This window comes from Hemicordylus capensis, chromosome 2 (genome assembly GCF_027244095.1).
Source record: "Hemicordylus capensis ecotype Gifberg chromosome 2, rHemCap1.1.pri, whole genome shotgun sequence".
Taxonomy (NCBI): Eukaryota; Metazoa; Chordata; class Lepidosauria; order Squamata; family Cordylidae; genus Hemicordylus; species Hemicordylus capensis.
The window spans coordinates 155,905,390-155,928,593 of record NC_069658.1 but is presented as its reverse complement, the minus strand read 5'-3'; the positions used below and the strand labels follow the sequence as shown (position 1 = coordinate 155,928,593).

Genomic DNA, 23,204 nt, shown 5'->3' with positions numbered 1-23,204 from the left:
GCTAGCCAGTGCAAATCTCCCAAACACACTGAATGCCTCAAATTATCCCTGTGTGTTTTTATAATAAAATGAGAGAACACTAAATAATTTACATAGACAAATGAAAACTAATTTGCTAATTTTTCATTTTTACCCAGTTGCACAAACCACGATGGTGAATAATTAACAACTCGGAAATGAATTTCAAATCAAACTCTCTTTCTCTGTAGGGTCCAGTTGTAAATGTGATCATCTGCATATCTTCTATGAACGCTCATTCATTATAAAATATATATATTTAAAAAAACTCAAAAAACTAGAACCCAGAGGAAATAGTGTCAAGCATGAACTGGGAAAGTGGAAGACTCCAGAGGGTTTACTTTGTTTCTACATAGACCCAGGATAATTTGTTGGAGGCTGTTTTTTGAATTATTCATACACACTGTAGCTCTTGGCTTTCAGAGGTTGAATATAAGCAGCTTCTATCATATGGCTTCTTATGCCGCTTTTTTATTTGCATTTAAAAGTTTTTAATAGGATGCCTCTCTTATTCAGACACATGGTTGGATACTGCAGGGTTCTATCTGCCAAACATTCAGCATTACAATCATGCATTACAGTGAGTGCTGAAATTCCAGACAGTGCACAGAGTACCTATGGGAGGGCAAGCCATTGAAATCTGAGCATGCATGAAGGCACCAAAGAGCTAATAAACCCAACATATGTATATGTGATTTGCTTTGACTACTGTGTTACTGGCACTGAGGCTACAGACTCTTATAGCCTTAGATGAATACTGTTCGATCAAGTAAGTGGGTCTTTGGCATATAATATCATAGAACATGGTATTGATAGTAGGAACATGAAATTATCAGAGTTGGGAAGGGAACAGCAGCAAAGAAGCTGCTCCTGCTTTTGGTTTAAATTGGAGGACGTGGGTCTCCTCGCCCTCCTGCTGCTGCTCCCGTTCTTGGCCAAGGCGTGGGGGGGAGGGGGGGCGGCAGGCCACGGCGGCACACAAGCCCCGCTGTGGCGCCCCCCACCCGGCCCGGGAGCTGCTTTCACTTTCTCCCAGGCGGAAGCGGCGCCGGCGATTGGGGACGAATGATGAGCCCCCCAGGCCAGAATTTAAGTTGGAGCCGAGCAAGGCAAGGAGGATTCAGGGGAAAAAGCACCCTCCCTCGACCACGTCTTCGGGCCAACCAAACGTTAGGCAGCACAGCAGGCGGGGGGTTAGTTGTTGGCCTCCTATTTTCCCTCGGCGCCCGCCGGCCCCCCCCCCATCCACAACGTTTGAATGTTGATGATCACACCTGAAGGACTGGCGGCGGTGACTGCGAGAAAAAGCTGCGTGTTGGGAGTCGGTCAGGAGACTCGGGACTTCTTTGACCTGCTGCGCTGGCTGCTTTGCCTTTGCTGCTGCTGGTGCTGTGCAAACTGCGGTGCGGGGAACTCGGCGGCCCTCCTGCCCTGCAGCCAACACTCACACACGCTCTCCGTCCGGCTCCGGGACCGCGCCACGTGCATAAGGCGAGGAGGAGGACGGACGTCACGCACGCATGCGTAGCGCGACTCGGCACGCCGGCCGAATCGCACATGCATGCTGAAGAGACTGAGACCCTCCCTGGCTGGCTGGCTGGCTGGCAGGCAAGCAGCCACTAGAGGGCCTCTGCCGATGAGTTGTCATCGTCGTCAACACTAGTCGACACAGTGAGCATTAGGCGCCCGACGCGGCGCCCGACGCCCGCCAAGCCAGCCAGGCCAGTAGCAAGGGGGGTGGGGGCTGCGCGGGGACCGCTGTGTAGAAATTTTTATTAAAGTTTTTTTTTGGAAAAAAATCTTGAAAAAAATTTGGGGGGGGATCGGCGGGGGTCATGGTGGCGCCCCCCACGTGACCTGCGAAGATGGCGCCGGGGGCATGTGCCCCCCTGCCCCCCCATCATTATGCCTATGCTTTCCCCTGAAGGAAGAAAACCCCCATCTCCTTGCCCCCCCACCCCTACCTTCATCCATATGAGACATGGAAAGGACTTGAGCTATTGACATGATCCTTCCTATGCACCTTCCTTTCCCACTGAGTGGTCCTCACCAGCTCTTCTTACTTTAATGTCCCCCCACTTAACCCAAACATCCCTTGCTTTCTTTCCCTGTCTCCTCTAATAATAAGCATCTAGTCAGTTAAGCACATACACTTAAGGCCCATTCACATGTTATGTTCAACACTCATACGACGAGTGTACAATGTACACAGGTAAAGATCTGTACACAGGACAGTCATTCACACGTTATGCTGAGTGCAGTACAGAAGCACACTTCCTATCTGTACCATAATAGAGAACAGATTTGAAGGAAATACTACTACTACTAATAATAATAATAATAATAATAATAACAAACAAACAAACAAACAAACTTTATTTGTTAGCTGCCCCATAACAAATTGTTCTCTGGCCTATATCCTGGCCTATATCCAGGTTCACTTTTAAAATAAACACAGGCACAGCCATTCACACAAACAAGTGTACAGGTGTACAGACATCTGTACACTCGCACCGCATAATGTCTGAATCAGACTTTAGACAGTAATGCTGTATTAGTGGCCAGACACGTGAAACATCTTGCGTGATCTGTGTCATGTGGAAATGTCATGTGTGTTTCTTTAGATACAAGTCAATCCTCTCTTTTGAATTCAATAACACATATTTTTATTTCTATTTTAAACCTGTGGGTGGTCAGTTCTTTTGAGAAGCGGTCTATAACTGTGACTCACTGATTTTTTTTTTAACCCTGTTTGCTCTTTGTGACATCACTCTCTGTGATATTACCAACTGCCCTCTCAACTGACTCAACTGCTCAGAAGTTTCTGGTGGGAGCAAAAGGGGTTGATTTCTGCCATTCCTGGAGCCGTTCCCATCAATGAGTGAGAGAGAGGAGCTGGGAGAGGAGCTGCTTCCTTCTCGCCTCTGCTTTCCTCTGCCGGGGTTAGCAGAAAGGTTGATCTCCAGATGATGCAGTTAAGGGCTTCAAGGACACCAGCAGGCCTTTCTCTCCTGGGCGCCTTCAGCATCATACCAGGTAGAGGATAAAGATCATGATGGAGGGTAAGGGGCTTCTCTTCTGTGCTGGGAAGAGTTTCATCAAGTGGCGAGGAGTTTCAAGGGTAGCCCTGGCTTTCCTCTGTTCCCTTTGGAGGAGACGTAGGGGGTTTCTGCAGAATTTCCTTTATCCGGCTGTTAGCTAGACCTTGGTCCACTGGGCCAAGAGAGGCACTTTTTAAAGTAGAGACTCTTCCTTTGAGCAGGGGGAGAGCAGTTGTCCCTCTTCAGCACAGCACAGCGCCCTTTCCAGGGCCTCCCTTGTGTCTTTTTTCCAATCATGTGGCCCTTTGGAACAGGGAACCATGGGGGGGGGAGTCCTCCTCTTGTGCCACACAGTTTGGGAAACAGCCCTGCTCCCATGGCCATGAGGGACCTTTGGACGAAGTCGCAGTTCCTTTTGGGACAAGGAAACATCTTCGGGCCTTCTTGTGACACACAGCTTGGCTTCCCTCCCTGCTAACTGAGCAAAACATTTTTTAAAGTGGTGTCTCGCTTATATTTCGGGGGGGGGCAGGGAGCAACTGCCCCCTAATCAACTCAGCATAGCATCCTTCTCTTGAGCTGCTGCTTGGACCATGAGCCCCTCTGGGACAGGGAACTCTCTTCTCATTCCTTTTGCAACGTTAACTCCTTTTAGTTAAAAATGACATATCAAGCTTTGTAATAATTGTGGATCGTGAGTGTGACTGGAAAGAGTGATGAGATCGCATGGTCCCTCCTCCCTGCATAAGAGGGAGGAGTCTGGTCTTGTTCAGACACACCTCTGCACGTCATTCAGACCCGGGAACTGTGGATTAAGTGCTTACACATCTGGATGTATCTGATTTTTCTTTATGTCAAAAGAAAAAGAGATACCAAAGCAGGACCATGAAAGATCTGGGGGCACAAGTGGTCTTTTCTTCTGTCTACCTGGAGGAAGTTCAAGCTGCACAAAGAGAATGCAGGATCCTGCAAGGAAACAGCTGACTGTGATGAGGGCATAATCAAGAAAGGTCTGGATTCTTGAACCAATGTCCAGGCGACCTGCATGGAGGACTCCTGGAGGGGGTGCACTTTGTGAAGACTTTATGAAAACCAGACGTGCACCTTGGATTTCAGGCAAGCTGACTTGAATAAACTCAGAAGAGCACCAGATAGGATTCCAAAACTAGACTTCTTAAAGGAGAACCTTGACATAGACTCTGAGGGCTTTGCCGATGAGGAGAAACCTGATGCAATCCCCAAAAGGGCTTTGGATAAGACACCCTTGGGTCACATCATGGAGGAACCCAAGCCATCAGCCTCCTGGGATCTCCCCACATCTCTGCTCCCTCTGAGAGACCTGTCCCACCACAGAAGGATTCACTTGGGGGGCAAGGACAACATATGGACAGCAGAGGGGCACCACCATCCCTGTCAGATCCCCAAGAGTGACAACGCTACTGGGCCCTGGCCAATCTGCAACAACGGAGAACAAGCACTCAACTGAGCTCAAGCCTTCTGGGATCTCCCCACATTCTGTGAATCCCCTGACAGACCCCACCCCCACCCCTGCTCAGGGGGCACGGGCACATCCCGGCATGGCCAACAGAGAGGTGCCACCGTCCCAACTGGAGCCCCAAGAGCAACAATGCCACCAGACCCAGGCCGATCTGCAGCAATGGAAAAGAAGCACCCAACTGGCAGCATAGCATCTCCCTTCGGAGAGACCGACTTGTGAGGAAGGGGTCTTCTCAAGAGCAACAGTAGAGCCTGAACCAGCTGCACCCAATAAGGGCTGAAGAGACCAGCTACAGGGTGGAGACCTGCAGGCCCCCATTTAAGCCCTGCTGAGTCTAGATGGCCCTTGCTACAATAGCATGTTTAGCTGTGTTTTCTAATGTCTGAGTCTTTGTCTGTCCAGCATCCAGGCTCTGCTGGCTTATCTCCTGGGGCCTTTGTCTTTCCCTGTTGTTCCTTTCTGCAGGAGTTCTCTGGTCCTTGTCCAAACTGTCTTCCTGTCCTCTTTTTAGGCCTGATCTCCACTTGGCCTAGCAGCCTTCCCTGAGCTGGGCCTGTGCCAAAGTAAAAGTGCCCAGGAGAAGGAGTGGGAATCGGAAAAGAATGAAGGCGAAGCAAGCAATGGAGGATCCTGATAGCTGTGTCTCCTGATCCATACTACAGTCCTGTAAGGTAGGCGAGTCTTGTTGGTTCCATATCACAGATGGGATAACTGAGGCTTTGGGGTTTGCCTGAAGTCTTCTGAGGCCAGATCCAAAGCAGGGACTTCCAGATGAGTCATCCAGACTCCTGGTCAGCCGGTCCTAGTAGCTCTCCTAGTTACAGAGAGGGCTTTGGGAAGAAGCTGGGTCTGTCTTATAGAAAGTAGGTGCTCTTTGTGTCTCTGAATTCTGTGGGGGAAACATGGGAAACTCTGCTGTGTTTGGGTTGTGGGGCAAGCACTGCTGGGCTGTGATGCTGCGTTCCTGGTCTCTTCCAAGGAATCTCTCCAAAGATTGGGGAAAGGAGGCTTGCCTTCTCCCCATGGCTCTGTTCTATGCTGAGAGCATTTGGGGCTCTTTCCCCCAGCAAGTGCTCCAAGATGGCCCCTGAGGCCCACGAGAGGTAGGCCCCAAAGTTAAACCAGCTGTCACTGGGGTAGGTGGTGTGGGGCTCATCTGAGCCAGGCCGTGCAATCCCAGTCTGGGACCAAAATGAGCAGGAAGGAGGTCTCTAGTGTGGGGAAGAGATGCCCCTGAGGCCCGTGGGGAGTTGCAGGGAGGGAAGGAGAATCGTGTGGAGTGTCTCTTGTTTCAATCTGCCAATCAGCCCTATAGGGTAGGCAAGTCTCCTCTGGCAGATGGGAAGCCTGAGGCCCTGGGGTTTTCCTGATAGAGGCGGGATCCAGTGGGGGCTGGCAGACTGCTAGTGCAGCCTCTTGGCCCTGTGCTACTCCAGTCTCCACGTTATGAAGAGGGCCTTGGTGAGAAGAAATTGGGGGGTTTTTTTTAGCCTCTCTTAATGTCTCTCTGCCATTTAAGTAAAATACATTTTAAAAATATTGCACAAAGTTGACTGAAATGCAGCAAACTGGAAGGAGGTGGCAGCTAGCAGGCGGTCCTGGGACTGGATTTGGGGGAAGTGCTGCAGAAGTCAAGTGTGTGGAGGGGGTTGCAGGAAGGCCTGGTCACTGCAGCTGTGTGGAAGACAAGGGCCAGATCGCAATGCTCAGTAGCAGTGAATGGGCCCCGTGAGCAGGGGGGGCTGGTCAGTAAGGGCAGGGGGGCTGTTCCCCCTCACCCCCCAGAATCCCAGGAGGACAGGGGCAGAGGGGAGCATCTCCAGTCAGTGTCCCAGGAGCAGAAAAGGAAGGACTTGCCTAACTGATGTACCAGGCTAGAAGGACTCAGTATCACTTACTGCCTGGCTTTGTGTTTTCATGTTTGAATTTCTGTGTGTCTCCTTGGTTCCCTGTGCCTGCCTCTCAATTAGTGTGCCAAGGTAGGCTTGAGGTGAATATGCCCTAAATATTCTGTTTTCTCAGTATATTCTCACGGGGGAGAATAGGAAATTGTGAGTAATTCCTACTGAGCTTTAAAGTATTCGGAAAATATTCTCCAAATCATTCTCCCCACCAATTTCCACAAGATGCCTGCCCTCTCACCCCTATACACCTACCCAAGAGAGGAAAATTATTTTCAGTTCCTAGCAATATATACAACATCACAGAATTCCAAAGCATTTAAACATATCACTGCAGTAATATTTAAAACAACCCTGTGCAGGAAGCAAGAATTTTTACATGAAATGGAGCAGGGGAGATACAGTGGGGACAGACACGGTATATTTCTAGACGTAGCTAAATAACAATTTAAATGTAAGAAGTGTAAATGCTATGCTGAAAGGTCCTAGGAAGACCCTGGAATCCTTTCCAACAGCTTATCACACTTCTTTTGGACAACTGATGTCATGTGTGGTGTAGAGCCAAGAGCCAGTGTGCTGTAGGGGTTAGAGTGTTGGAATAGGACTGGGGAGACCTGAGTTCGAATCCCCATTCAGCATGAAACTCACTGGATGACTCTGGAATAGTCACTTATCGCTCAGCAGAACCTTTGTCATAGGGCTTTTGGGGGTATCAATTAACCATGTGCACTACTCTGGGTTTCTTGGAGGAAGCACAGGCTATACATGTAAAAGGAAATAAATCTATATAAGGTAAAGCAGAGGCCAGCTACAAGAGTGGAGAATAAATGCATTCTGAAATGACAAGAGCAGCTTGCCTGAACAGCTGGATAAGAGGAAGTACTGTGGAGAAAAGTGAAAGAGATTAAGAGAAATGACTTGGGGAAGAAAAGAATAAACTAAAGGGCTTTAAAATGGCTGGGAACAGTGTTTCCTCTAACAGGGATTCCCAGATGTTGTTGACTACAACTCCCAGAATCCCCAGCTACCATGGATTATGGGAGTTGTAGTCAACAGCATCTGGGAAATGGAATGCTGGCTGGGAGAAGGAGAAAATGGAGAGGGGAGAGAAATGGGAGTTAAGAGAAATGATGGGGGTGAAGAGAAGTGACAGGGGAGAAAATAAATAACTGGTGGAAGGGAGTGGATAAATGTGTGAGGGAAGGGCAGCTTAAATGGTGCAGCAGGGAAATGCTTGAATAACAAGCAGAAGGTTGCCAGTTCGAATCCCTGCTGGTATGATTCCCAGACTTTGGGAAACACTTTTATTGGGCAGCAGCGATCTAGGAAGATGCTGAAAGGCATCATCTCATACTGTGCAGGAGGAGGCAATGGTAAATCCCTCCTGTATTCTACCAAAAAAGAAAACCACACAGCTCTGTGGGTGCCAGGAGTCTAAATTGATATGACAGCACACTTTACCTTTAAGGACAGCTGGGCTACAGGAGGAGGCAGCCTGTAGTATTGGGTGGGGGGGAGAAGAGAAGAGCCTTATATCCTGCCCCCGTGGCAACTGTAGTTCCACAGGGGGCTCACTTCCAGTGACTTCCAGTGACTTGTTGCTGTCTATCTTATGTTTCTTTTTAGAATGTGGGCCCTTTGGGGACAGGGTTCCATCTTATTTGTTTGTTATTTCTCTGTAAACCGCCCTGAGCCATTTTTGGAAGGGCGGTATAGAAATCTAAATATTAACAACAACAACAACCCCCAGTGATGCACTGGGTGGTTATGAGGCTTGCGTGCTCTGAGGAAGGTGAGAGCTATGCCAGAGGTCCAACCATACTGAACAGGTCTCACCAGAGGAGCCAGACAAAGAGTGCCTTTCCCATTAACAATATGGTAAGACATAACTTTAATAAATCTATACCGGATCGGTCGTCGCCCGGGTCAGCAAGGACCGCGCCAGGTGCTGGAGTCCCTGGACATCTGGTGGCAAGTGGGCAACAGGATTCAGGATCTTCAGTTGAGCAACCAGGGCTGGAGACTGCAAAGTTACTGGAAGAAATGTCACTTAACCAAAAAAAATATACGAAAAATGCCAACAAGGAAATAATGATCTGCTCTTACAAGTCTAGTCCGACTAGAAGAGGATATTTAAAAAGAAGGTACCAAATTTGGAAAGAGAAGTATCCAGATACAGAAATAACAGAACAAAGTCTAGCAGACCAGAGAAGATTCATAATAAGAAATAAAGTATTCACAGGAGTTGAGCTGGAAGAACTGCAAAGAGCAACACAGGCTCAAGATATGGAAGAAGTGAACTGAAGAAGTTGCTCAGGCACAGGTGGAGGAGGTGTTGGAAATAGAGGATACCACTGTTGCTGAACTGTTTCAAAATCAAAACCAGGCAACCTCCCCTTTGCCTTCACCTCAAAAACCCCAATGCCGTTTAACAGAAAAGCAACAAGAACTAAAGCAAAAAATAACTGAGCACATGAACCAAACAACCACCAGGGTTCGCCTTCCAGCTCTAAAAACTGTTGGCAAAAACCAAGTTGCTCAGGCATTAAAAGATGTCAATGCTGCACTTGCAGAAATAATAACCAATAATTTGCAAGAAACAAACCAACTAATGTACAGTGCAGCAACAATAACACAAGAGCTCAGATATAAGATCAATGGACCTGTCAAAAAAGAAAGTAGTAAATCACCTAAATGGAAGATTAGATTAGAAAATAAAATCTCCAGGCTTAGATCAGATGCTAGTAAACTGAAAGATATGAAAGACAAGAAGCTGAAGAATGAAAACACCAAACAGTATCTGATCCAAAAATACCACCTAGATTCAAGGAAAATTAGAGAAGTCCTGGAAATAATAAAGCAGCAAATAACAGAAGTGTCAAAGAAGATTAGCAGATATGAAGCCAGAATTACACAACACAGGCAGAATCTCCAATTCCAGTCGAATCAGAGATGTTTCTACCAAAGCATAGAAGGAGAAACTACAAGAAACATAGAAAAACCAAATAAAGAAGAAACAGTGCAATTCTGGGGGAAATTACAGGACAATCCAATAGTTTATAATAAAAAAGCAGGCTGGATGAAAGAGGTTGAAAAATGTAACCAACAAATGCAAGATCTAATAACACCAGAATTAATAAGTGAAAGAGCAAAGAAAATTAAAAATTGGACTGCGCCAGGCAACGACGAAGTGCATGGCTTTTGGCTTAAACACCTAACAAGCCTTCATAAACAACTATCAAAACAGTTCGATCACATTTTGCAAGGAGGTGATATTGAACAATGGCTAACAACTGGGAAAACTCATCTCATCATGAAAGACCCAGCAAAAGGTGCAGTTCCAAGTAATTATAGACCGATAACCTGCCTGCCAACCATGTTCAAATTATTAACTGGAATAATAGCAGATGAAGTGATGCAACACTTATTAACTAACAAACAGCTTCCAGTTGAACAGAAAGGAAATTGCCCGAAAACCAGAGGCACAAAAGACCAGCTGCTGATTGACAAAAGGATTTTAGAAAATTGCAAGAGAAGAAAAACCGATCTAAGTTGTTGCATGGATTGACTACAAGAAAGCCTTTGATTCATTGCCTCACACATGGATACTAAAATGTTTAGAAACAACTGGTGTCAGCAAAAATATTCAGATATTTATTTTAAAAAGCAATGAGCATGTGGAGTACACAGTTAACAATCAATGGCGAGACACTTGGACAGGTTAGCATTAGAAAAGGCATTTTCCAAGGGGACTCACTATCCCCTCTGTTGTTTGTAACTGCCATGACCTCACTTTCACAAATACTAAACAAAGCAGGCCTCGGATACCAAACATCTAAAACAGGGATTCTCCAACTTGGGTCCTCAGGTGTTATTGGACTTCAACTCCCATAATCCCCAGCCTCAGTGGCCTTTGGTTGGGGATTATGGGAGTTGAAGTCCAATAACACCTGAGGACCCAAGTTTGAGAATCACTGATCTAAAACATCAAGTCAAATCAACCATCTGCTGTACATGGACGATCTGAAGTTGTATGGAAAGTCCCAGTCAGAAATCGAATCACTGCTAAACACTGTCCGTATATTCAGTAGCGATATAGCAATGGAGTTTGGACTAGACAAGTGTGCTGCATTAATAATGAACAGAGGGAAAATAAGAAAAACAGAAGGAATAGAACTGCCCAATGGAAGCAACATCAAGAACCTGGAAGAGAAAGAACCTTACAAATACCTGGGCATTCTCCAGGCTGATAACATCGCACACACTGAAGTTAAAAGAAAAATTGGAAGTGAATACATCAGGAGAGTTAGAAAAATCCTCAAGTCCAAACTCAATGGCGGGAACACCATACAAGCCATAAACACCTGGGCTATACCTGTTATCAGATACAGTGCAGGAATAATAGACTGGACCCAGGCAGAGCTAGAGATGCTAGATCGTAAGACCAGGAAAATAATGACCATCAATCATGCTCTGCACCCCCGCAGTGATGTCGATAGGCTATACCTCCCTCGCAGCTCAGGTGGAAGAGGAATGCTGCAAGTCAATCAAACAGTAGAGGAGAAAATAGGCCTTGAGGAATACATAAAGGACAGTGAAGAAGATGCACTTCAAATGGTCAATAACGAGAAACTATTCAACACCAATGAAACAAAGCAGGCCTACAAGAAAGAACAAGTCAAGAACCGAGCAGAAAAATGGAAAAAATAAGCCCCTGCATGGTCAATATTTGCCCAATATAAGTGGAAAATCAGACATCACCAAGACCTGGCAATGGCTTAAGAATGGCAACTTGGAGAAAGAAACAGAGGGTTTAATACTGGCTGCACAAGAACAGGCACTAAGAACAAATGCAATAAGAGCAAAAGTCGAAAAATCAACCACAAACAGCAAGTGCCGCCTTTGTAAAGAAGCAGATGAAACCGTGGACCACCTAATCAGCTGTTGTAAAAAGATCTCACAGACTGACTACAAACAAAGGCATGACAAGGTAGCTGGGATGATACACTGGAACATCTGCAAAAAATACAAGCTACCTGTAGCCAAAAATTGGTGGGACCATAAAATTGAAAAAGTTGAAGAAAATGAAGATGTAAAAATATTATAGGACTTCAGACCACAAACAGACAAACATCTGCCACACAATACACCAGATATAACTGTAGTCGAGAAGAAAGAAAAACAAGTCAAAATAATCGACATAGCAATACCAGGGGATAGCAGAACAGAAGAAAAAGAAACAGAAAAAATCACCAAATACAAAGATCTACAAATTGAAATTGAAGGGCTGTGGCAGAAAAAGACCAAAATAATCCCAGTGGTAATTGGCGCCCTGGGTGGGCCACAGATATCACCATCAGCCAATTACAAAAAGCAGCTTTACTGGGAACAGCCTATATTCTGTGACGATATCTATAACAGCAACAACATTGACAATAAAATTCAGCCATCCTAGGTCCTTGGGAAGGACTCGATGTCTGGATAAAACAAACCAGTCAATAACACCTGTCTGACTGTGTAAATAAATAATAATAATAACTGAACTCAACAGTATTTTCCAGCAGAAATGCACAGCTTGCGCTATGAACCAACAGGTTACAGTGTTGGTATGCCTTTACTCCCCCCGCCCCCCAGCACAAGTACCCAGAGGAAACAGCAACCAATTGTGACCAAGATTTGTTTTGTTTTAGCAACAATATGACATAACCCAGCAACCCAAGTCGAACTGTACAGCAGGGCGGGCTGCTCCTATCGCAGGAAAGCGCCTCCACCCCTAAGCCGGCTGAGCTGCCACTGCCTGCCTTACATGCGCAGCGCGCCCCTTCTCAGGCTCAAACCCCACACTGACGGCTGCTCCTGCTTTCAGTCCCTCAACAGCGGCAGCCAGCCAGCTTCTTAGGAGGGAGGGAGCCCTTCCCCACACTGAGCACCTGCCCCAGCAGTGGCAATTCTCGTGGTCCCAGGCAAGCCAATGGCGTGAGGCAAACTGAGTCTCCTCAGAGGCGCACGTGGAGGAGCAACTCGTCGGATTGCTAGGAGAGGACAGACGTTGGCAAAACTGGTGGGTGGGGTGCGCGTATTCCAAGCACCTGGCAGGTTTCCTACTCTGCCAGAGGCATGCGGAAGCGCAGCCTCGAGTCAAGCCTTTTGTTCTGAGCGCCGGGTGCCTCCTTCCAATTATGGGCGCCGGAGGCAGCCAGAGGGAGGGGGCCCTTGGGCAGTGTGCAGCCCAGGGGTGTAGCAAGGTTGGAGTGGGCCCAGAGACAAGATTTTAAAATGCCCCCCACCACTGAAGTGTTATAGGGGGGAGAGAGATGCCACAATAGAACATCATCCTAAATTATTTTTTGAAAGGTTATGTAAATTGTGGACGATGCAAGTCATTTAATGGTACCAGAGAAAGACATGCTGTTCTGGTAGCTCCACGTCTTAACGCTCACATCAGTTTCAGAGGATAAATACAACTGAAGGAAGCCCAGGCGGGTGTGTGGCTGGGGGAGTCAGTCATGTGACTTGCCTCTGGGGCCCCCCAAGGCAATGGGCCCCCAGACGACTGTCTCCCCTTGCCCTATTATAGTTACGCCCCAAGCGCAGCCCCATCCTAGGCACCTGAGGACTGCTGGTCTCCTCCTCTGACGCCCTTTCTCTGGCTTATCTGAGGTAGGTATTGCAAAGGCTCTCCTAGGGACAGTGCTGGGGGTGGGTGGGACAAAAAGCGCGTCTCTGCAGGCTGGCTGGGCAGGCGCCAGGCGGCCGTACGGAGGAAGGGAGCTCACAGAGCAGAGGGAGGGAGAGGGCGTGTTGTCAGGCGGTGGTAGGGGCGCGCAGGCGAGGGGCGCACCGGGATATTGCCTCCCTGTCCGGCGGGCCAATCCAAGCCTGCTGTGGGCCCACATGCTTGTCTCTCAGCCTAACCTACCACTCTGGTGGGTGTGAGGATAAAAATAATCATGTAAAAATACGACGATGGATATTCATATACTGCTTTTCAACAGAAGTTCCCCAAGCGATTTACACAGAGAAATAAAAATAAAGATGGATCCCTGTCCCCAAAGGGCTCACAATCGAAAAAGAAACCTAAGACAGACGCCAGCAACAGCCACTGGAGGGATGCTGTGCTGGGGTTGGATGGGGCCTGTTGCTCGCCCCTGCAGTGGTAAACCCAAAGAAAACCACAGGGCTCTGTGGGCGGCAGGAGTCAAAATTGACTTGATGGCACACTTTACCTTACAAATGCCATCGGTATATAAATATCAGAGAATCAGCACTTTAAAAGGTGTCTCTTTGCTCAGTTAGCTGGGGTAGCTGCTAATTGAGTCAAGTTAAGTAGCTAACTGCTAAACTTTATTTTCTTAAAACTACTTGCTTTCATAAAACTCCCCTGCCTTGTCTAGCACTCCTCTGTGTATATGGAGATTGTAGCTAATCCTAAGAGATCAAAGGTAAAGGTAAACTGTGCCGTCGAGTCGGTATCGACTACTAGTGACCACAGGGCCCTGTGGTAGTCTTTCGTAGAATACGAAAGTGGTTTACCATTACCATCTCCCATGTAGTACGAGATGATGCCTTTCAGCACCTTACTATATCGCTGCTGCCCCATATAGGTGTTCCCCATAATCTGGGAAACATACCACCAGGGATTTGAACCGGCAACCACTGGCAGTCATGTCATTTCCCTGCTGTGCCATTGAGTAGCTCCTAAGAGATTAGCAAAGCATAAAAAAACTTTCTCTATTTCAGTGTTGAAGAACCTCTTGAATGTGTCCTCCCCGAAGATGGAGAGGTAAGTCTGACTCCTACCACCTCCAGAGGCCAGACTGTCAGAGAGCTACAAAGGAAAAGACAGCAGTCCACAGATATCAAAGGTGTTGAAAAAGGAGCGCACTTCCTCTCTGTTGCTGCTGAGGGCAGCACTGAACGCTACCAATACGAGAATGCAGGTTTAGGCTAGGCAGTAGGAATGCTTTCTCAAATGGGAGAAGGGTTGCCGAGGTCACCTCATGGAGTCCTGGGCTCCTCTTTGCTGATGGTTTTCAGACAGAAGCCAGATAACGATGATCTCCAAGGAGCCTTCCCACTCTAAAATGCCATGATTCTGCTGTGATCGTCACATTGAGCCTGCAAGGGACCTGCAAGTGCCCCCCTGACACCTAGACTGATTCTATTTGCTCCTCAAGTTGGATGCAGTTATGAAGAAGCAGATTTAGGCTAAGCCTTGAGAATAATTTCCCATGGGAGCGATGTCTTGTAGAGGCACACACAACCATCCCAAGTACAGATATAGATAGTATAGAGTACATGCACACATATACTTGTGAACACTTTTTTAATGTCAATAATTGGTAAAGAGCGACCAGTGATAAATAGATTTATTTTTCTGGTTGGATACCTTCCCTTGATGGGGAGTGGCAGCCCAAAAACATCTGGGACCAACTTTGAGAATCTCTTGTCTGTTAGCTTCCCAGAGGCATCCAGTGAGCCACTATGGGGAAACAGCATGCTGGATTAGATAGGCCTTGGGTCTGATCCAGCAGGGCTGTTAGGTTCTTAACAGTCAGGTATGACAGGAGTTGTAGTTCAACCTCTATTTCCAGTCATTCTCTTCAGCCTGACCTACTTTACAGGACTATTGTGAGGATAGAAGAATTGCATATTCGGAGGTCCCAGAAGGAAGGGCAGATATAAATTCCAGAAGCCAGGGGTTCTTAAAATTGGGTCCCCAGATGTTTTGGGACTAGAATTCCCATCGTCCTTGGCTACAAAACCTTCCAGGGGTATTGCATGTCTTGTTGATAAAAAGGGGATCATGCATGTTTGGATTGGAAGGGTCCTTGTAAGACCCCTGAAAAGTCAGAAGTTAGATTACACAGAAGTTATGCAGAAGTTATATTAGAAGTTACAAATATTTTAAAGTTGATGCTTATGCTCTATTTTAAAAATATGTATATGTTTCAAATTGAAAGGACTCTTGGTTCAAACACCGCAGGATTGTGTACAGCCCATCGGATCCCTCTGCTACCTCTTGGTTTCTCCCAAGACGTGCTCAAGAGATATTTCCATAAAGATCTGCTTCCACAGACATTACACTTTCATCTTGCTTCTGCTTCCTTGCAATAGCTGCCACTTGAAGCACTAGAGGGGTTGGGAGGAATAGCTATTCCCAGCAATTAGCCAAGAAGCTAGGGATGACCCACCTGAAGGTCAGCAGCTGCTGTTGGACTAGAACTCCCATCATCCCCAACTGCTGTGTTGGGACTACAGATGATCACCCCCATCAAAAATGGTAGCTGGGGATGGTAGAAGCAGTAGTATGGTGGGAGTTGTAATCCAACACGGTGATAAAAAATATAATTCCCTGATGCAAATCCATGATGAAAAGCATCGTGAAAGAAAGCATCAGGGTTCGGGCAACAGCTTGTTTTCAGGGGGCTGGATAAAGAAATGAACATGAACATAGGAAGGTTGAAACTAAGGGCCAATAAGGGAAGGTCATTAAACTAACACAGTGATCTGAACTTAAGATGCTCTTACCCCCAATGACTTGATGTTAAAACTCAGGGTCTCGACTTAAATTCAGAATCCTGCTGTTTTAGGTAAGTAAATGCTTAACATATATTTAACGGCCACCCATTCCTGGAGGACCGGCCACCCGTTCCTCCCTGCCGGACCCGAAAGGCTTGGCGTTCCTCCCTGCCGGACCCGAAAGGCTTGGCGTTCCTCCCTGCCGGACCCGAAAGGCTTGGCGTTCCTCCCTGCCGGACCCGAAAGGCTTGGCGTTCCTCCCTGCCGGACCCGAAAGGCTTGGCGTTCCTCCCTGCCGGACCCGAAAGGCTTGGCGTTCCTCCCTGCCGGACCCGAAAGGCTTGGCGTTCCTCCCTGCCGGACCCGAAAGGCTTGGCGTTCCTCCCTGCCGGACCCGAAAGGCTTGGCGTTCCTCCCTGCCGGACCCGAAAGGCTTGGCGTTCCTCCCTGCCGGACCCGAAAGGCTTGGCGTTCCTCCCTGCCGGACCCGAAAGGCTTGGCGTTCCTCCCTGCCGGACCCGAAAGGCTTGGCGTTCCTCCCTGCCGGACCCGAAAGGCTTGGCGTTCCTCCCTGCCGGACCCGAAAGGCTTGGCGTTCCTCCCTGCCGGACCCGAAAGGCTTGGCGTTCCTCCCTGCCGGACCCGAAAGGCTTGGCGTTCCTCCCTGCCGGACCCGAAAGGCTTGGCGTTCCTCCCTGCCGGACCCGAAAGGCTTGGCGTTCCTCCCTGCCGGACCCGAAAGGCTTGGCGTTCCTCCCTGCCGGACCCGAAAGGCTTGGCGTTCCTCCCTGCCGGACCCGAAAGGCTTGGCGTTCCTCCCTGCCGGGCCCGAAAGGCTTGGCGTTCCTCCCTGCCGGGCCCGAAAGGCTTGGCGTTCCTCCCTGCCGGGCCCGAAAGGCTTGGCGTTCCTCCCTGCCGGGCCCGAAAGGCTTGGCGTTCCTCCCTGCCGGGCCCGAAAGGCTTGGCGTTCCTCCCTGCCGGGCCCGAAAGGCTTGGCGTTCCTCCCTGCCGGGCCCGAAAGGCTTGGCGTTCCTCCCTGCCGGGCCCGAAAGGCTTGGCGTTCCTCCCTGCCGGGCCCGAAAGGCTTGGCGTTCCTCCCTGCCGGGCCCGAAAGGCTTGGCGTTCCTCCCTGCCGGGCCCGAAAGGCTTGGCGTTCCTCCCTGCCGGGCCCGAAAGGCTTGGCGTTCCTCCCTGCCGGGCCCGAAAGGCTTGGCGTTCCTCCCTGCCGGGCCCGAAAGGCTTGGCGTTCCTCCCTGCCGGGCCCGAAAGGCTTGGCGTTCCTCCCTGCCGGGCCCGAAAGGCTTGGCGTTCCTCCCTGCCGGGCCCGAAAGGCTTGGCGTTCCTCCCTGCCGGGCCCGAAAGGCTTGGCGTTCCTCCCTGCCGGGCCCGAAAGGCTTGGCGTTCCTCCCTGCCGGGCCCGAAAGGCTTGGCGTTCCTCCCTGCCGGGCCCGAAAGGCTTGGCGTTCCTCCCTGCCGGGCCCGAAAGGCTTGGCGTTCCTCCCTGCCGGGCCCGAAAGGCTTGGCGTTCCTCCCTGCCGGGCCCGAAAGGCTTGGCGTTCCTCCCTGCCGGGCCCGAAAGGCTTGGCGTTCCTCCCTGCCGGGCCCGAAAGGCTTGGCGTTCCTCCCTGCCGGGCCCGAAAGGCTTGGCGTTCCTCCCTGCCGGGCCCGAAAGGCTTGGCGTTCCTCCCTGCCGGGCCCGAAAGGCTTGGCGTTCCTCCCTGCCGGGCCCGAAAGGCTTGGCGTTCCTCCCTGCCGGGCCCGAAAGGCTTGGCGTTCCTCCCTGCCGGGCCCGAAAGGCTTGGCGTTCCTCCCTGCCGGGCCCGAAAGGCTTGGCGTTCCTCCCTGCCGGGCCCGAAAGGCTTGGCGTTCCTCCCTGCCGGGCCCGAAAGGCTTGGCGTTCCTCCCTGCCGGGCCCGAAAGGCTTGGCGTTCCTCCCTGCCGGGCCCGAAAGGCTTGGCGTTCCTCCCTGCCGGGCCCGAAAGGCTTGGCGTTCCTCCCTGCCGGGCCCGAAAGGCTTGGCGTTCCTCCCTGCCGGGCCCGAAAGGCTTGGCGTTCCTCCCTGCCGGGCCCGAAAGGCTTGGCGTTCCTCCCTGCCGGGCCCGAAAGGCTTGGCGTTCCTCCCTGCCGGGCCCGAAAGGCTTGGCGTTCCTCCCTGCCGGGCCCGAAAGGCTTGGCGTTCCTCCCTGCCGGGCCCGAAAGGCTTGGCGTTCCTCCCTGCCGGGCCCGAAAGGCTTGGCGTTCCTCCCTGCCGGGCCCGAAAGGCTTGGCGTTCCTCCCTGCCGGGCCCGAAAGGCTTGGCGTTCCTCCCTGCCGGGCCCGAAAGGCTTGGCGTTCCTCCCTGCCGGGCCCGAAAGGCTTGGCGTTCCTCCCTGCCGGGCCCGAAAGGCTTGGCGTTCCTCCCTGCCGGGCCCGAAAGGCTTGGCGTTCCTCCCTGCCGGGCCCGAAAGGCTTGGCGTTCCTCCCTGCCGGGCCCGAAAGGCTTGGCGTTCCTCCCTGCCGGGCCCGAAAGGCTTGGCGTTCCTCCCTGCCGGGCCCGAAAGGCTTGGCGTTCCTCCCTGCCGGGCCCGAAAGGCTTGGCGTTCCTCCCTGCCGGGCCCGAAAGGCTTGGCGTTCCTCCCTGCCGGGCCCGAAAGGCTTGGCGTTCCTCCCTGCCGGGCCCGAAAGGCTTGGCGTTCCTCCCTGCCGGGCCCGAAAGGCTTGGCGTTCCTCCCTGCCGGGCCCGAAAGGCTTGGCGTTCCTCCCTGCCGGGCCCGAAAGGCTTGGCGTTCCTCCCTGCCGGGCCCGAAAGGCTTGGCGTTCCTCCCTGCCGGGCCCGAAAGGCTTGGCGTTCCTCCCTGCCGGGCCCGAAAGGCTTGGCGTTCCTCCCTGCCGGGCCCGAAAGGCTTGGCGTTCCTCCCTGCCGGGCCCGAAAGGCTTGGCGTTCCTCCCTGCCGGGCCCGAAAGGCTTGGCGTTCCTCCCTGCCGGGCCCGAAAGGCTTGGCGTTCCTCCCTGCCGGGCCCGAAAGGCTTGGCGTTCCTCCCTGCCGGGCCCGAAAGGCTTGGCGTTCCTCCCTGCCGGGCCCGAAAGGCTTGGCGTTCCTCCCTGCCGGGCCCGAAAGGCTTGGCGTTCCTCCCTGCCGGGCCCGAAAGGCTTGGCGTTCCTCCCTGCCGGGCCCGAAAGGCTTGGCGTTCCTCCCTGCCGGGCCCGAAAGGCTTGGCGTTCCTCCCTGCCGGGCCCGAAAGGCTTGGCGTTCCTCCCTGCCGGGCCCGAAAGGCTTGGCGTTCCTCCCTGCCGGGCCCGAAAGGCTTGGCGTTCCTCCCTGCCGGGCCCGAAAGGCTTGGCGTTCCTCCCTGCCGGGCCCGAAAGGCTTGGCGTTCCTCCCTGCCGGGCCCGAAAGGCTTGGCGTTCCTCCCTGCCGGGCCCGAAAGGCTTGGCGTTCCTCCCTGCCGGGCCCGAAAGGCTTGGCGTTCCTCCCTGCCGGGCCCGAAAGGCTTGGCGTTCCTCCCTGCCGGGCCCGAAAGGCTTGGCGTTCCTCCCTGCCGGGCCCGAAAGGCTTGGCGTTCCTCCCTGCCGGGCCCGAAAGGCTTGGCGTTCCTCCCTGCCGGGCCCGAAAGGCTTGGCGTTCCTCCCTGCCGGGCCCGAAAGGCTTGGCGTTCCTCCCTGCCGGGCCCGAAAGGCTTGGCGTTCCTCCCTGCCGGGCCCGAAAGGCTTGGCGTTCCTCCCTGCCGGGCCCGAAAGGCTTGGCGTTCCTCCCTGCCGGGCCCGAAAGGCTTGGCGTTCCTCCCTGCCGGGCCCGAAAGGCTTGGCGTTCCTCCCTGCCGGGCCCGAAAGGCTTGGCGTTCCTCCCTGCCGGGCCCGAAAGGCTTGGCGTTCCTCCCTGCCGGGCCCGAAAGGCTTGGCGTTCCTCCCTGCCGGGCCCGAAAGGCTTGGCGTTCCTCCCTGCCGGGCCCGAAAGGCTTGGCGTTCCTCCCTGCCGGGCCCGAAAGGCTTGGCGTTCCTCCCTGCCGGGCCCGAAAGGCTTGGCGTTCCTCCCTGCCGGGCCCGAAAGGCTTGGCGTTCCTCCCTGCCGGGCCCGAAAGGCTTGGCGTTCCTCCCTGCCGGGCCCGAAAGGCTTGGCGTTCCTCCCTGCCGGGCCCGAAAGGCTTGGCGTTCCTCCCTGCCGGGCCCGAAAGGCTTGGCGTTCCTCCCTGCCGGGCCCGAAAGGCTTGGCGTTCCTCCCTGCCGGGCCCGAAAGGCTTGGCGTTCCTCCCTGCCGGGCCCGAAAGGCTTGGCGTTCCTCCCTGCCGGGCCCGAAAGGCTTGGCGTTCCTCCCTGCCGGGCCCGAAAGGCTTGGCGTTCCTCCCTGCCGGGCCCGAAAGGCTTGGCGTTCCTCCCTGCCGGGCCCGAAAGGCTTGGCGTTCCTCCCTGCCGGGCCCGAAAGGCTTGGCGTTCCTCCCTGCCGGGCCCGAAAGGCTTGGCGTTCCTCCCTGCCGGGCCCGAAAGGCTTGGCGTTCCTCCCTGCCGGGCCCGAAAGGCTTGGCGTTCCTCCCTGCCGGGCCCGAAAGGCTTGGCGTTCCTCCCTGCCGGGCCCGAAAGGCTTGGCGTTCCTCCCTGCCGGGCCCGAAAGGCTTGGCGTTCCTCCCTGCCGGGCCCGAAAGGCTTGGCGTTCCTCCCTGCCGGGCCCGAAAGGCTTGGCGTTCCTCCCTGCCGGGCCCGAAAGGCTTGGCGTTCCTCCCTGCCGGGCCCGAAAGGCTTGGCGTTCCTCCCTGCCGGGCCCGAAAGGCTTGGCGTTCCTCCCTGCCGGGCCCGAAAGGCTTGGCGTTCCTCCCTGCCGGGCCCGAAAGGCTTGGCGTTCCTCCCTGCCGGGCCCGAAAGGCTTGGCGTTCCTCCCTGCCGGGCCCGAAAGGCTTGGCGTTCCTCCCTGCCGGGCCCGAAAGGCTTGGCGTTCCTCCCTGCCGGGCCCGAAAGGCTTGGCGTTCCTCCCTGCCGGGCCCGAAAGGCTTGGCGTTCCTTGAATAACTCTTGAATAAGTTTTTTCAGTGGATCATGAGATGAGTGAGGCACAAATCCAGGATCATGGTTGCATAGCTAGCAATGAGCATTTCCAGTCGTTTTCTCAGAAGTGGGACAGGACTTCGCAAACTAAGGAACCAAGGTTGTACTAAGTATTATTCCCTTTCTCATCTTGTATTATTTTCTTTAAATTCTTGTGTCTGTCCTTGGTTCCCTTTTCTTGTTTCCTCTGGAACTATATTTGGGACCCTTGAACTTTATTTGGGCAATGTCCCCCAGAAGTTTTGCATGTGAAATTTTTGTACTCTTGTACTCCTGTACTCTATCTTAAGTTATATCTTTAGATTTTTGTGCAGCCTATTGGGTCCCTCTGCTGCCCTTTGATTTCCTTCAGATAAGCTCGACAGATGTTTCCATAGTAGTCTCTTTCCACATGTTTCACGTTTCTGCTGCTTGTTTGCTGTAGCTGCCACTTGAAGCCCTCATGCTAAATATGCTAAATAAAATAAATGTGTGGTTTTGTGGGGCAGCGGGTGGGGCTATCTATTCACAGCATTTAGGCTCTGGCCGGGTGGAGTTGTGGTGTTAAGAGGGGGCAGGGCAGGAAACTGATTCTCTACAGAGCAGACATCCAAAAGCAAGAGAAATGGCACCGAGGAAGCCGAGAGGCTAGAGATTGCCCAACATAACTGAAGCTCCCCCGCTCTTGTTGGATTACAACTCCCATCATCCCCAGATTCTCTGGTTCAGGACTACAGCTCCCATCACCCCCTGCCATAAAGCTTGGCTGGGGATGATAGAAGCTGTCCTCCAATCACCCCCAGCCACCATGTATTGTGGCATCAGTTGATGGGAGTTCAACAACAGCTAGAGAACCTCAGGCTGGCCGCACCTGCAATAACAAATACAGTCCCCTGATGTAAATCCAGATCTTCTTATGAAGAGAACCATCATGTTTTGAGCAATGGCTTGTTGGGGGGCGGATAAATAAATCAACATGAAAACCAGGCGGTTGAAATAGAGGGTCGTGAAGAAAACACCACTTAAGTAGCTCACACTTGTTTCCTTTTTCTTCTCTCTCCGCTATACCAGCAAAGAAGAGCTTCCCTTTCAACATCTAACAAAGGATCCCATCCTGCTTCTGAAGCACTGTTATCAACACAAGTGCTGAGGGTGGCCCAGCTGGGTAAATATGCATTGACATAATGACAAATCTCTCCGGTGGCTGAGGGGAATGGTGGGCCCTAGAGAAGGCAGGAAGAGGCTGAGGAGAGCAACCCCACAGCAGATGCCCATTCCCTTTCTGGCTGGGTTTGCAAAAGCCTCGTGTACACTCAAGGTCATGAGGCTTTTGCAAAGAGGGGGCATAGTTTCCCGGGAAACGACTTCACCCCAGGAGTGGAATCCACACCTTAGTTTACAGAGCTCCCTTCAAACTAGTTACTGAAGTTGCAGCTCAGGTTTGCACCCATTCCATCTCTTGATTCCGAGTGTGGGTCCCCAACCCCCCCCTTCCCCTGGCTCCGCATCCAGTGCGGGGTGCAAATGTCACGTCTAGTCCTGGCAGGGTGCAAGAAACAAGGCTGGACCCCACAGTGAACCAGTCTGTAGGGCCAAGCAGGGGGGCAGAGGGTGCTCTAGTGAAAGCGATCCCCGCCCTCTCTTGGCCTTCTGCAGGGACACCTCGGCATCCACTCACCCCCCCCCTCAGGTGACAGTGTAGGATTAGCTGGTCGCCATTTGGGGCCGAGTAGGAATTTTCCCCATCCACCCGGATTGGCCTGGAGGTGGCTGGTTTTTCGCCTACTCTGCACTGTTGCACTGGAAGGGATTTTTGATCGGGCGGATGTTAGGAGTGGTGCCGCTAAATAGTGTAGCCCCATGGTCACCATGGCAGGTCTGGGAGGGGGGGATGTAATGCCCCACCCCATTGGTGGCAGGTGCGATTTCCCCCAGCTACACAGCAGTTCTCTGCTAATACGAGTCAATAAACTGATGGCCCTAGTTTCAACCAATTTCCTGTGTGCTGTCATTTGTTTCTGGGTGTGGGTGCAAAGGGACTTCATGGCAGAACACTTGCAAGATAGTCTCAAGTAGCATTGAGTGTGAGCTATAGATCCACAAAGGCAAGCTTTACAAAGAGGCAGAATCCAAAATTCAGGACAAGCATGAGTTGCTCCTTCTGCCCTAGCCAGGTCTTCTGCTCCTCCAACCCCACAAATGGGGGTCTGGTTCATACTCACACAATCAAG

At 52.0% G+C, this 23,204-nt stretch overlaps 1 long non-coding RNA gene across 1 annotated transcript; it reads left to right on the top strand.

Moving 5' to 3' along the window:
* Nucleotides 1-20,845: 20,845 nt before the first annotated feature.
* On the top strand, nt 20,846-22,967 carry LOC128345933 (uncharacterized). The gene is made up of 2 exons (XR_008316709.1): nt 20,846-21,094; nt 22,045-22,967. It is a non-coding gene; the product is annotated as an uncharacterized LOC128345933 (long non-coding RNA).
* The last annotated feature ends 237 nt before the right edge of the window (nt 22,968-23,204 follow it).